General features: G+C 40.0%; 1 long non-coding RNA gene across 1 annotated transcript in view; it reads left to right on the top strand.

Annotated features, from left to right (window-relative positions):
• Positions 1-1,154: 1,154 nt before the first annotated feature.
• The window catches only part of LOC135097237 (uncharacterized), a 38,555-nt gene continuing 27,209 nt past the window's right edge, over positions 1,155-12,500 (top strand). Inside the window, exon 1 of the long non-coding RNA XR_010265492.1 lies at positions 1,155-1,244. This is a non-coding gene — a long non-coding RNA (uncharacterized LOC135097237). The remainder of the gene's footprint in view (positions 1,245-12,500) is intronic.

Consider the following 12,500-nt stretch of genomic DNA (forward strand, 5'->3'; position numbering starts at 1 on the left):
ACTAAACCTTCGGCAGCCTCTCTCTTCAGATTTTTTTTTTTATTTTTTTTTTACATTCCCTTGTGAAGAGGCTCTGTCCGGGATATTTTACTTTGCTTGGATTTTAGATCAGTATTGGTCAGTATGCTGTTTTGAAGTAAATTAAGTCTGTAATCCTCAACTTTGTGTGTGTGTGTGTGTGTGTGTGTGTGTATGTGTGTGTGTGGACACTGTGGAGAGTGGAGGGAATATTGTAAGAGTCAGTTAAATTCATGCCACAATTTTAATATCGGATCAATTCATTTTCTGCTAAACCTTTACTGTTTACAATGTTACAATATCTTGACAAATATGAAGTATATATGACATGTTACAAATGAGTATTTCATTGCTAACATGCAACGAGGGTGGATAATCCTCTCTCTCTCTCTCTCACACACACACACACACACACACACAAGAATCGTTTTCTTTTATGTTAAGTGCTTCATATCTGTCTCGTTACAGTAACGTACGATAATGATAATTTCACCCTTGTTTTACAGATGCCTGTGTATAATTTGCAGATACACCACTAGTTTTAACATATTTGAATTCTTGCCTTAAAATAATGAAAAGTTGTGCGAAGGAAACAAGATGTGAAGCGAATATTTTTGAGGATTGGAGACCGCACAACGAGCTAGTTGGAGCTACTGACGCTTTGTTAACCCTGAAATGACCACCCACCCTCATCCCTTCCTCCCTTCTCTCCTGGTTGATCAAGATGGACTAGAAATTAGGACCTGACTATGATATTCTCTGTTCTGCAACAGTAGACTATGGGCACCAGTTGTTTATAAGCCTGGATGTGTTTATGTTGAAAACGGATAGCAGTGACTAAACTAGATTACTAAGTCTGACGAGGCATGTGCGCATTCAGTAAGGTTTGCCATCACGATAAGTTTCACCAACTAGATAAAGATGGTTTATGTGATATCCACCTGGTACTAAAGCCACCTTGCGCTGCACTAAGTAATCATATGATGAGATAGCTACAAGAAGATGCTCCTAAATCATAGAAATTTAAGTTGTTGATCGAAGAAAATAATATATTGGTGGCATGTACCAGCAACAGACCAGCGAGGATGAGAAATGGTGCGTGGCAGTGGTGAATGGTGACCCTGGCCAGTCTTTGCTGGGGTGGTGCGTGAGGCGGAGTGATGCAGGGCGCGCTGGTGCCTGTGAAGGACTTTTGGCACAGAAATTTCGTATCGTCAGCATTGAGAGTAAGTATTTGAAATCCATTGTATAGTTGATAAGAATAAGTGGCTACAAACTGGCTGTAGATGGTATGTTTTTGTTTTTTTCTTGTTGTCTTGCAGAGGGTGTCACGTATAGGTCTACTAGCTTCTTGCAGCTTTCCTCATGTTCTTATGGTCTTTAAATAAGGAGAAACATGGCATGAGTTCGGAAGTGTGTGTGTGTAATAATAGTAATAATTATAAATAATAATGATAATTATAATCGATGATAATAATATCCGGTTTATTAATCTTGCAGCCTTATAGCTGAAAGTCCACATATTGCGTACTTATACAGTAATATACATACACATTTAACCTTAAGGAAGTATGTTACAAGTTGATACTTTGGGTGCCAGATGGCGCCGGTCAGCCTGGTAGACTAGCCCCAGGATAGTCAGGTCACCCCTGTGTATTTTACTATTCAGAGTTTGTTTATCCTACCTAGCTGCGGGTCACTAATTCCGATTTACACCAGGTACCTAATCACTGCCAGGTGAGCAGTGGCTACACTGCAAAGAAGTCCACCCAAAGACTTCTGACCTTACCCGGAATTCGAACCTGAGTCCTCCCGAGTATGAATCAGGCGTGAATCACTGCGCTACCAACTGTGTGTGTGTGTGTGTGTGTGTAGTCTGACTTGAATGTAGCACATTCCCTAAATGTAAGCTAGTTTAGTGTGCAAATGTACTCCTGAAGTTACACCTTAAGGCATTTTCCCCTTTAATGCGTCCTATTTGAACACCGAATAATTGCTCGAGAAATGTTTCTGCTAAAGAAAAATCGTTGTGTTCTTTGTTAAACATTTTTCTTATATCATCATTAAAATTTAAAGGAGGCTTGCCGGTGAACTCAGAGCGTGAGGGAGGGAACGTTCAGATCCCGTTACTCAGCGGCAGTGACCGCCGCCTCACACCCCACGTTGTGATTACTTACCTCCACGCGTGCAAGGAAAGGGAATACTCATTTTTGCCGTGTTTACTTAATACGCGATGAAAATTACTCTTTACCCACACAGGGGAAGGAAGTCTTTATCTGTACACATACGTATATACACACTACAAGCCTCGTGACCCTCATGATCTCGCAGAGGAACACAAATAAAGAACAAAGAAAAAACATGTCTATTGAATGCTTGTATATATTGTAGCAGGAACCTTTCAGTGAATTTGAGGCACCGAGTATGACAGGATGATAATTTACGTTTGTTTTTTTTGTTTTTTCTGCTTTGTTCCTCGCATTATGAAATTAAAAAAAGAAAACCGCAATATGATAAACTCTCAGACAAGAATTACGCCACGTGGCTCTGGGTGTATTCTGTCTGGCGCTCTGCAGCCAACACAAAGGTGGCGTCAGTATTTTTGCGAGATCAAGAGGTGAAGAAGTGCACAGAGGCGATAAGGCGGTGGCTTGCTGAGTGCACTTACGTCTTGCTCTGAAACACCTGAAGCTGTGTCGAGCGAAGAGTGGCCTGCCTCAGTGTGGAGATCCCCTTGCCCACACCACTTCCACCACTCCACCACCACCACCACCACTCCATACCACACCACACAATCTCACTACCACTACGTCACCACCACCACCCCCACCACACCACTCTATCACTACTACTTCACCTGCACCTCCACCGCGATGCCTTAAAGGGCATGCAAGAAGGACTCGAGAAACAAGGGAAGGATACGTACATGTATATGCATTCTGGATTATGATGCATGACTTCGTGTTGACAAGAAATGAGGTCACTTTCTTCACACCGCAAGCTAACGAACGCTCGTGTCCTGAGGCTGCCCTCATGCATAAATACTCTATACCCAAAAATACGTAAGTATTGAAGGAGTGAATTTTAAGCTTAACCCTTTCACTTCTATGGTTTTCCTTTGTCAACTTTCCAAACATTGAATGAAAAAAAAATTGTGGGTTAATTTTACGTTTTCTAAGCCACGGAATCATTTAAGAGACTCGCCCATAAGTAAGTCCCTAACAAGTCGTAGGTATATATATATGGAAATATTTGTCCAGCAGTGAAAGAGTTCAGATCGGACTCTTTATCATGACCGTGCGTATTTTGAAAGGTTTAAAGAGTGGTAAATAAATTAACAAATGAGTAAATAAACGAATGAATAGAAAAAAAAAAGTATTAGTAAATATTCTTTCACTGAAGCTACATATTAGTATGGAAATGAGATCAAACTGGCAACACGTTTATGGGAAGGAGGTGCACATCAGGTAATGTGAAAAGTGTGACACTGTAGTAGAGTCAGACAGACAAGCGCCACCAGTGACCGAGACAAGCTGGCAGCAGGAACTAAAGCTGACAACTGACAGGAAAAATTAAATTTGTCGCGTGATATATGATTATCTATTTTTTTTTTATTTAATTTTGTTTTTTTTGTTTATTTTATTGTTTATTTATTAATTTGTTCATCTATTGTTTTGATTTTCAAGGAAAGATAGAGAGATAGACAGAAAATTGATTGATAGGTAGAAGATAGTTAGACATAGATAGGTAAACAGAGATAAAGATTAAAATATAGATGGGTGGATAGATAGGTATACTGTATATATATATATATATATATATATATATATATATATATATATATATATATATATATATATATATATATATATATATATATATATATATATATATATATATATATATATATACATAAGAACATAAGAAATAAGGGAAGCTGCAAGAAGCGACCAGGCTTACACGTGGCAGTCCCTGTATGAAACACACCTACCTATTTCCATCTGCTATCCCCATCCATAAACTTGTCTAATCTTCTCTTAAAGCTCTCTAGTGTCCTAGCACTAACTACATGATTACTGAGTCCGTTCCATTCATCTACCACTCTATTTGAGAACCAATTTTTTCCTATCTCCTTCCTAAACCTAAATTTTTCAAGCTTGAACCCGTTATTTCTTGTTCTACCCTGGTTGCTGATCCTAAGAATTTTGCTTACATCTCCCTTGTTATAACCCTTATACCACTTAAAGACTTCTATCAGGTCCCCTCTTAACCTACGTCTCTCTAAAGAATGTAAATTTAACAGCTTCAACCTCGCCTCGTAAGGAATACTCCTCATCCCCTGTATCCTTTTAGTCATTCTCCTCTGTACTGATTCTAATAGACCTATATCTTTCCTGTAATGTGGGGACCAGAACTGCACAGCGTAGTCTAGATGAGGTCTGACCAGCGCCAAGTATAACTTTAATATTACTTCCGGCCTTCTACTTTTAACACTCCTAAAAATGAATCCTAGTACCCTATTTGCCTTGTTTCTGGCTTCTATGCATTGTTTCCCTAGACGGAGTTCAGAGCTAACTATAACTCCTAAATCCTTCTGGTACCCTGTACCTACCAGAGTTTGGTTGTCTAATGTGTACCTATTGTGTGGGTTTCCTCTACCTACGCTAAGCACTTTGCATTTATTTATATTGAATTGCATTTGCCATCTATCCGTCCATTCATTCATTCTATCTAAGTCTGTCTGCAAGGCGATGGCATCCGATTCTGACCTAAATGTGTGAAGGCGTGACCTGACCTCTTCCACCCTTTTCTGCCCTCCTTAGGTGATCTATCTGCCGCAATGCGTAGCCGTCAGGTCATTCTGTGTGTGTGTGTGTGTGTGTGTGTATGTGTGTGTGTGTGTGTGTGTGTGGTTTGTTTACTCTTCTTCTTCTTCTTCTTCTTCTTCTTCTTCTTCTTCTTCTTCTTCTTCTTCTTCTTCTTCTTCTTCTTCTTCTTCTTCTTCTTCTTCTTCTTCTTCTTCTTCTTCTTCTTCTTCTTCTTCTTCTTCTTCTTCTTCTTCTTCTTCTTCTTCTTCTTCTTCTTCTTCTTCTTCTTCTTCTTCTTCTTCTTCTTCTTCTTCTTCTTCTTCTTCTTCTTCTTCTTCTTCTTCTTCTTCTTCTTCTTCTTCTTCTTCTTCTTCTTCTTCTTCTTCTTCTTCTTCTTCTTCTTCTTCTTCTTCTTCTTCTTCTTCACTATTATAACAAATTTTTTGTTCATTCTTCTATTATTATTATAACAAATTTTTTGTATTATTATTATTACTATTATAACAAATTTGTTGTTCATCATTTCCAATATTATTATTATTATTATTGTTGTTACTATTATTATTATTACTATTATAACAAATTTTTTGTTCATCATTTCTAAGTGTATTCATGGTCTTTAAATCAGTGACAGCTATATTGACATGCTGTGAATGTAATTACTGCAGGATGAAAGCAAGGTCGTGTGGGAGCTAAAAGGAAAGCAATCTATATGTGTTGCTTCCTTTTCCTCCCGTGGTACAAGAGTTCTCAGAATGCAGTCAGCAAGTGGACACGCCACTCATTCACTTAACATTGCTTCTTTTTCTTTTGAGTGGTGTTGATTTTTATTGCAGTTACTGATTCATGTGCTACTGCTACTACTACTACTACTACTACTACTATTATAGCTGCTGCTGCTGCTGCTGCTGCTGGTAGGATGTGTTGGTTTACAGAGATTATCCATCATTATTTCTCGCAATCCTAGTATCAAGTGCGCTACATTAGGGTTACTCATGTAGCTTAGAAAGTTAAGCCTTGTATATTTTTAGACCCGACTCGATTCCTGAACGTGACCTTGAAGCAAAAGTAGCACGTGGGTGAAAACAAAGAGCAAAGCGTGCGTGTGGCAGGAACATTAAGTGGTGCAGGCCTCTCACACCTTGACGATGTAGCTCATGTTGGTGGTGTCCCCAAGATTGGTTTGGTCCAGAGTGTCGCCATTTTAATATTTCCCCTGAGCTTTTCTCACATTCACATCACCTCCATTCTTCGTTTTTATTCTTCCCTTCCGTTCCTTCTTCACTGTGGTCATCTCATTTTTCTTTTTCTCATCGTGTTAGATAATTCGGCAGTGTAGTTTTCTCTGAGAAGTGCTTTCCGCTTCCTTACTTTCTTATTCTCCGTCTTTTCTACTTTTTTCCTCTTTTAGATTTGTCACGCTAGATGTTACAAAAAGTGGTGACTTGCTGCAATGAAAATGGTCACCAGTTTCTCCTCTCTTTTTGTGCCTCCTCTCCTTCCTTCCCCTCCACATAAATGAGGAAGAAAAAGAAATGCGAGTGCTCCAGCTTTGACTTATTTTCTTATTTCGTATTGTTGCCCTGTCTTTTTGTATTATTTTATTTTCCTTTATTTTTTTTTTATATATATCAGTGGTGTTCATTGTTGTGTGTGGTACTTCTCTCTCTCTCTCTCTCTCTCTCTCTCTCTCTCTCTCTCTCTCTCTCTCTCTCTCTCTCTCTCTCTCTCTCTCTCTCTCTCTCTGCAATAAACTTAGACATTCTCTCTAACTTTGCTTTCTTCCTTTCACAGTTTCCCTCCTCCTCCTCCTCCTCCTCCTCCTCCTCCTCCTCCTCCTCCTCGTCGTCTCAATGTTTCGCCCTTCCTTCCCTTTTTCCTTCTTTTTTTTTTTTTTTCATCGTCTTCTGCGCCTTCCGTTCATCCTTCCTCGTTTTCTGCAGCTGCTGCTGCTGCTGCTGCCGCCGCCACTGCTGCTGCCGCTGCTGCCGCCGCCACTGCTGCTGCCGCTGCTGCTGCCGCTGCTGCTGCTGCCGCTGCTGCTGCCGCTGCTGCTGCTGCCGCTGCCGCTGCTGCTGCCGCTGCTGCCGCCGCCGCCGCCGCCTGCGGCACTGCCACTTGTTGTTAGTCATTGGTACAAGTTGGTTGCGTGAATGGAATTCATGTTTGTGTGTTGTTTATCCCTTCGTGCCTCGCCTCGCCGCGTATTGTATTTTATTTCACTTATTTTTTTTTTTTTCTCGTTGAAAGGTGTTGCGTTGTGATGAAAGTGTGTAGGTGTGTTTGTGTCTCGACTGGAAAGGTTTTCTTTTTAGTCTTAAAATTGGTCTGCGCCCTCTTTGTTTTACTGCTTCCTGTTTCACTGCCTGAGTAGTTGTGAGAAATTGTTCTGTTTTTTTCAGTTCTGTACAGCATCAGCATTGTTACTGGAGGTATTACATCGTGTCCTGTACAGCATCAGCATTGTTACTGGAGGTATTACATCGTGTCCTGTACAGCATCAGCATTGTTACTGGAGGTATTACATCGTGTCCTGTACAGCATCAGCATTGTTACTGGAGGTATTACATCGTGTCCTGTACAGCATCAGCATTGTTACTGGAGGTATTACATCGTGTCCTGTACAGCATCAGCATTGTTACTGGAGGTATTACATCGTGTCTCTTGCAAAAATAAGATAGGAATCGTATTGTATAGAAGATTTAATCATATTTTTAGTAATGATTTCTCATAAAGCTGTGTCCTCCGTCATTAGATATAAAACCCCGCAAAGTCTTATTAGATTTGTACTGGCGGGACTCGGCGTGGCGGCAACGTGTTCACTGCTCTCTACGGAAAGACAGCGGCGCTCCTCTGCTGGTCTTACACTGATGTCATTGTAATAGTGCTCATGTACCTATTTAAATATTTACAAACACACACACACACACACACACACACACACACACACACACACACACACACACACACACACACACACACACACACTGGCAGGCAAGCCAAAACACACACACAGATAGATAGATTGATATTAGATAGATATTTTATTGAGCACAGCAAACAGATAATACCAATGGATTGTACATAATGGTATTACATAATCTACAAGATAATATTAAATTATTATCACTTCCTACTTGTAGTCCATCATCTGTTAGTTACTAGAAGTCTATTATTACAAAATAAAGGAGCTAAACATAAACACTGGAGAAATATCTATTCATAGGACCCTTGTTTATAGAATATATATAAACAATCATATTCATGACATCTACGCACTACTATAATTATCAAATCCTCACTAATCCCACAATCGTGCGAAACATATTAAATACAAGTATAATTTATTACTTCTTTAATATATGGTCAAAATGTTATGAACAATCTTACACATAATCTCTGACGTAAACTGATCCCCAAACAATTGCTCTAAAGTGGAGAACTGGTATTGATCTCTAAGTTGCTGTGTTAACTGACAATCCTGCACTACATGTCTCTCTGTTTGTAACCCTCCACACACACACACACAGCCTCTCATTCACCTCCAGTCGACCTCTGTTTTTTTTTTTTATTCCACCTGCCAGTCTCACACGCTAAACTATGTCCACTTACTCGAAATTGTGTGAATGATACTCTATGAATATCATTTACTGCATGCTTCACTGTATATATACGGTGTACCAATAAAGATGGGTTAATATCCTTATATGTTGTGCGTCTTGAGGAGTTACTGTTTACCATGTCATCTTTTAATTTCTTCATTACCAAGCTCAGGTCCGGTACATTCGTGTTGATCATCTCTCTGACGGTCCGGCTGGTTGGAGTGTTAGAGTTCACTGTTATCCTAATTGTGAAGGCTAATGGATCATCATCATATCCTGACCTCTCATGCCACATACTATATAAAAATTTGTGTTGTCTGTGCCTGATTAAGTCCTTGAAAGGTGGATACCCTGACTCCACGTAGCAAATGTCATTACATGTTAGTTTTCTCACTCCTAATGATCTTTTTAGACACCAATTGTACAACTTCACCATCGTTTTCAGATCAGCTCCTATCCAAGATTCACAACCATAAATTAGTGATGACATGAGAGCTGCATCAAATGCACGCTTCTTTATCACAAACGGAATATCATTATTTTTCGTGACATAAGACACAAACTTTAACACATGTGACATCTTATTATTAGCATGGACTTTGACGGCAGAGGTGGTTGAACCATCGCTGGTAAACGGTGACCCTAAATACACACATGTGTCACAATGTTCCACCACCAAGTCGCCCACCACCAAAGGTTCACGATCCCTCTCACTGCCGCTTATCACAAAAAAACTTTGTCTTGGATTGGTTAACTTTCATGCCATATTCTGTACAATAATCTTGTAACAAAGATGCCTTTCTCATCATATTTGCCCTCTTTGTCGATAATAGCACCGTATCGTCCATTAGTACAAGTATATGTAGCCATTGTAAAAATCCATCATGTCCACACCCTTCTTTAATTAATCTTATAAGGTCATTAACCAAGATGATAAAAAGTAAACATGAGGTGGGTGATCCTTGCCTCACACCTAGAGTTATTAAGACCACCGCTGTTCCGACCAAGCTTTCTGTCACAGTATACATAGCAATAAGTGCACATAACATAGCTCAGCCACATCCTAATCTTTGTAACATATAAAATGATTTATGTCTAGGTACTCTGTCATAGGCCTGGGAAAAGTCAATGAATGTTACAAATAGAGTTAATTTCCTCCTCCTAGCCATGTCACATAACAACCTGAGAGCCACTGTGTTCTCCACACACCCTCTCTTCTCCTGAGCACCAGCTTGCTCCCTGAAAGGTCTAAACCACTGTCTCAGTCTCGCACACAACACCATGTCGTACACCTTGGCAATACTGTTTATTATACTTATTCCCCCTATAGTTTCTTGCATCTCTCCTGTCATCCTTCTTAAAAATTGGAACTATCTTTGCCCTTGTCCAAGCTAATGGGTAACTACCACAGTACAATATATTATTAAACAAAACACACATATACACAATCATTGTACTGGCAATAATCTAACAATACAGGGTGATACACCATCAGGACCTGAAGCTTGGTCTGGTTTCAATTGCTTCACTTGTTGTTGTATTTCTAATGGGTCAATAGGGTCATCTAACAGGGGTATAGACACATCGGTGGAAAAGTCACATTCAGTAAGTTTCACATTGTCGGGAGGGTTAAAGTTAGTTTCAAAATAATCTTTAAAATCATCATTAGATGGGCACACATTTGAATTATTTTCACCACCAACTTCTCCCTTCCAATTTATAGCCCTCCAGAGTTGCAGATCATCTTTCTTCTCAACCAGTCTTTCCCACCTCTCTAAAGTAGTGTTTTCATCCTGTACGCGGGCTTAAATTCTTTGGGCCTGACACACACACACACACACACACACACACACACACACACACACACACACACACACACACACACACACACACACACACACACACACACACTGTTTTATGTCAAATTCCACTTCTCTTGTTTAATGTTCTTTGCGAATTCTTCTGGGAATTAATTATTAGTTTGTATAGGATTTGTAGAAATTTGTAATGTGTGTGTGTGTGTGTGTGTGTGTGTGTGTGTGTGTGTGTGTGTGTGTGGTCTTTTCCTGTTTATTTGCATACATTTTTTTTTACAATTTCTTGTTTCATTAAGTGTTGTGCATTTTTCAGCTGTCTTTTGATGCATTTAGAGTTTTCTTCGTTCTCATTGTTCATTTAAAGGAAGTGATTGAAATGCAAGAATCTCTCTCTCTCTCTCTCTCTCTCTCTCTCTCTCTCTCTCTCTCTCTCTCTCTCTCTCTCTCTCTCTCTCTCTCTCTCTCTCTCTCTCTCTCTCTCTCTCTCTCTCTCTTCTTTTCTTCTTCTCTACCTATCTTTCTTCTTTCTTATCCTTTGTTTTTCCTCTCCTTCCTGTCCTGTGTAGGTTCCCGTCCTTCCTATCTGTCTATATATATCTTTCTTCCCATTGCGCCATCCTTCTTTCTTTTTCTTCCTTCCTACTGAAAATTATTACTTCTGGCAGGTCCCTTGGGAGGAGAGTCTGCGGCCCAACTAATGCCTTGTTTAGGAGATTTCAACCCCATATTCTGCAGGCCTCATTCCCCCTCCTTCCCTCCCTCCCTCCGTCTCCTCAATGTTCCAATCTCCTTCTTCCTCCTCTTCCTTCTCTTCCTTTTCCATCTCCCTTCTCTTGTTCTGAATCTCGGCTCCGTTCCTTCATTTTGTTTTTTTACCATATTTTTTAGTCCTTTTGCCATGTTTTGCATCTCTATTCGTTGGTTTCTTTTGTATCTTCCCCATTTATCTACGTTATCATTACTTCAACCTCTTCCATCTTCTTCCCGTCTTCTCTTTCCTTTCTTCTCCAGGTTTTGTCCTATTTTTTTCATCGTCCCTTCATTTTTTTTTTTTTTTCATGTTCATTTGTTTTCTTTTACATTATTCCATATTTTCGTTTATCATTCGCCTTTGAACTTTTTTCTTTTTTTTTTCTTTTCAGCCCACTTTTTTTTTTTCCCACTCTCTCTCCTCTCGACGTTCCACCCAATCATTCTACCGTTTTCCTCTCTCTCTCTTGTCTTGCCTCCTCCAGCCTCCTCCTCTCTGTGGTACTCTTCCCCATCCTTCTTGAGCCTCACAATTCCTCTCCCCACTAAATACCTTCCCCTAAGACCCATAATCTCCGTGATTTCCCTTGAACTTTCCCTAACTCCTCTTAAACTTTTCCCCAATGCTGATTACACTTTGATATATTTCCCCTACACTCTCCCCCAAATACCCCCTGACTGGGCCTACGCCCAAAATCCTCATAGATATTTTTATTCTACACTGGATCCCCGCACTAACTTTCCACAGACTTCCTAACACCTTCTGTTCGTTTCCTCTCTCCCTCTTAGTGAGTCCCTATAACTTTTTATTTGTTCCAGACTGGCTCCAAAATTTTCCACAAATTTCCATAAAGGTTTCCCGGGGTTCTTGTGTTCCTTTCCTGCGTGTGGGGGGCGTCCTTCACGTCCCCGGCACATCAAGGGCCTTTCGTGATCCCAGCAGGGCTCGCCATCCTTTTTCCTTGTTCCACACTCGACAAATAAACAGATTTGATGAGTTTCCTTCCTTTATTCGAAGTTAGATCATAGACTTTTTTCTTCTTACTGAAAGATTAGGCATTTTCATATTTTCATATTCGTACATAAGTCATGCAATATTTCAGCTCTTTTTTTTCTTTTTATCATATTTTCTTCACACCTTTTTCTCTCCTTTATGGGAAAATTTGTCTTGCAGTTTTCATTCTTCCTCAGCAATGGAATAAGTAGTTTTGTTTATCATTTTTATTCGTAAATGAGCGATGCATGCTTGTAGCTCTGTAGACCACATTCTACAGAACTACAAGGAGGAAGAGAGAAGCAAGGAAAGGAGGAATAGAGGCGTGAGTGGCTTGGTGGATGAATGGAAACATGGAAGGAGAGAACGGGGAGGAGGGAAAAAGAGAAGAAGCAGGAGAGTAGATGTGATGGATTAACTCTGAGTGATTGAAGGTCTGCAACGTGATGGAGGGAGGCAAGCGGGAGGGACGTGGGAGGGGAAGGGAAGGAGGGAGGGAGGAAGGAAGAAG

This window comes from Scylla paramamosain, unplaced genomic scaffold (genome assembly GCF_035594125.1).
Source record: "Scylla paramamosain isolate STU-SP2022 unplaced genomic scaffold, ASM3559412v1 Contig15, whole genome shotgun sequence".
Lineage (NCBI taxonomy): Eukaryota > Metazoa > Arthropoda > Malacostraca > Decapoda > Portunidae > Scylla > Scylla paramamosain.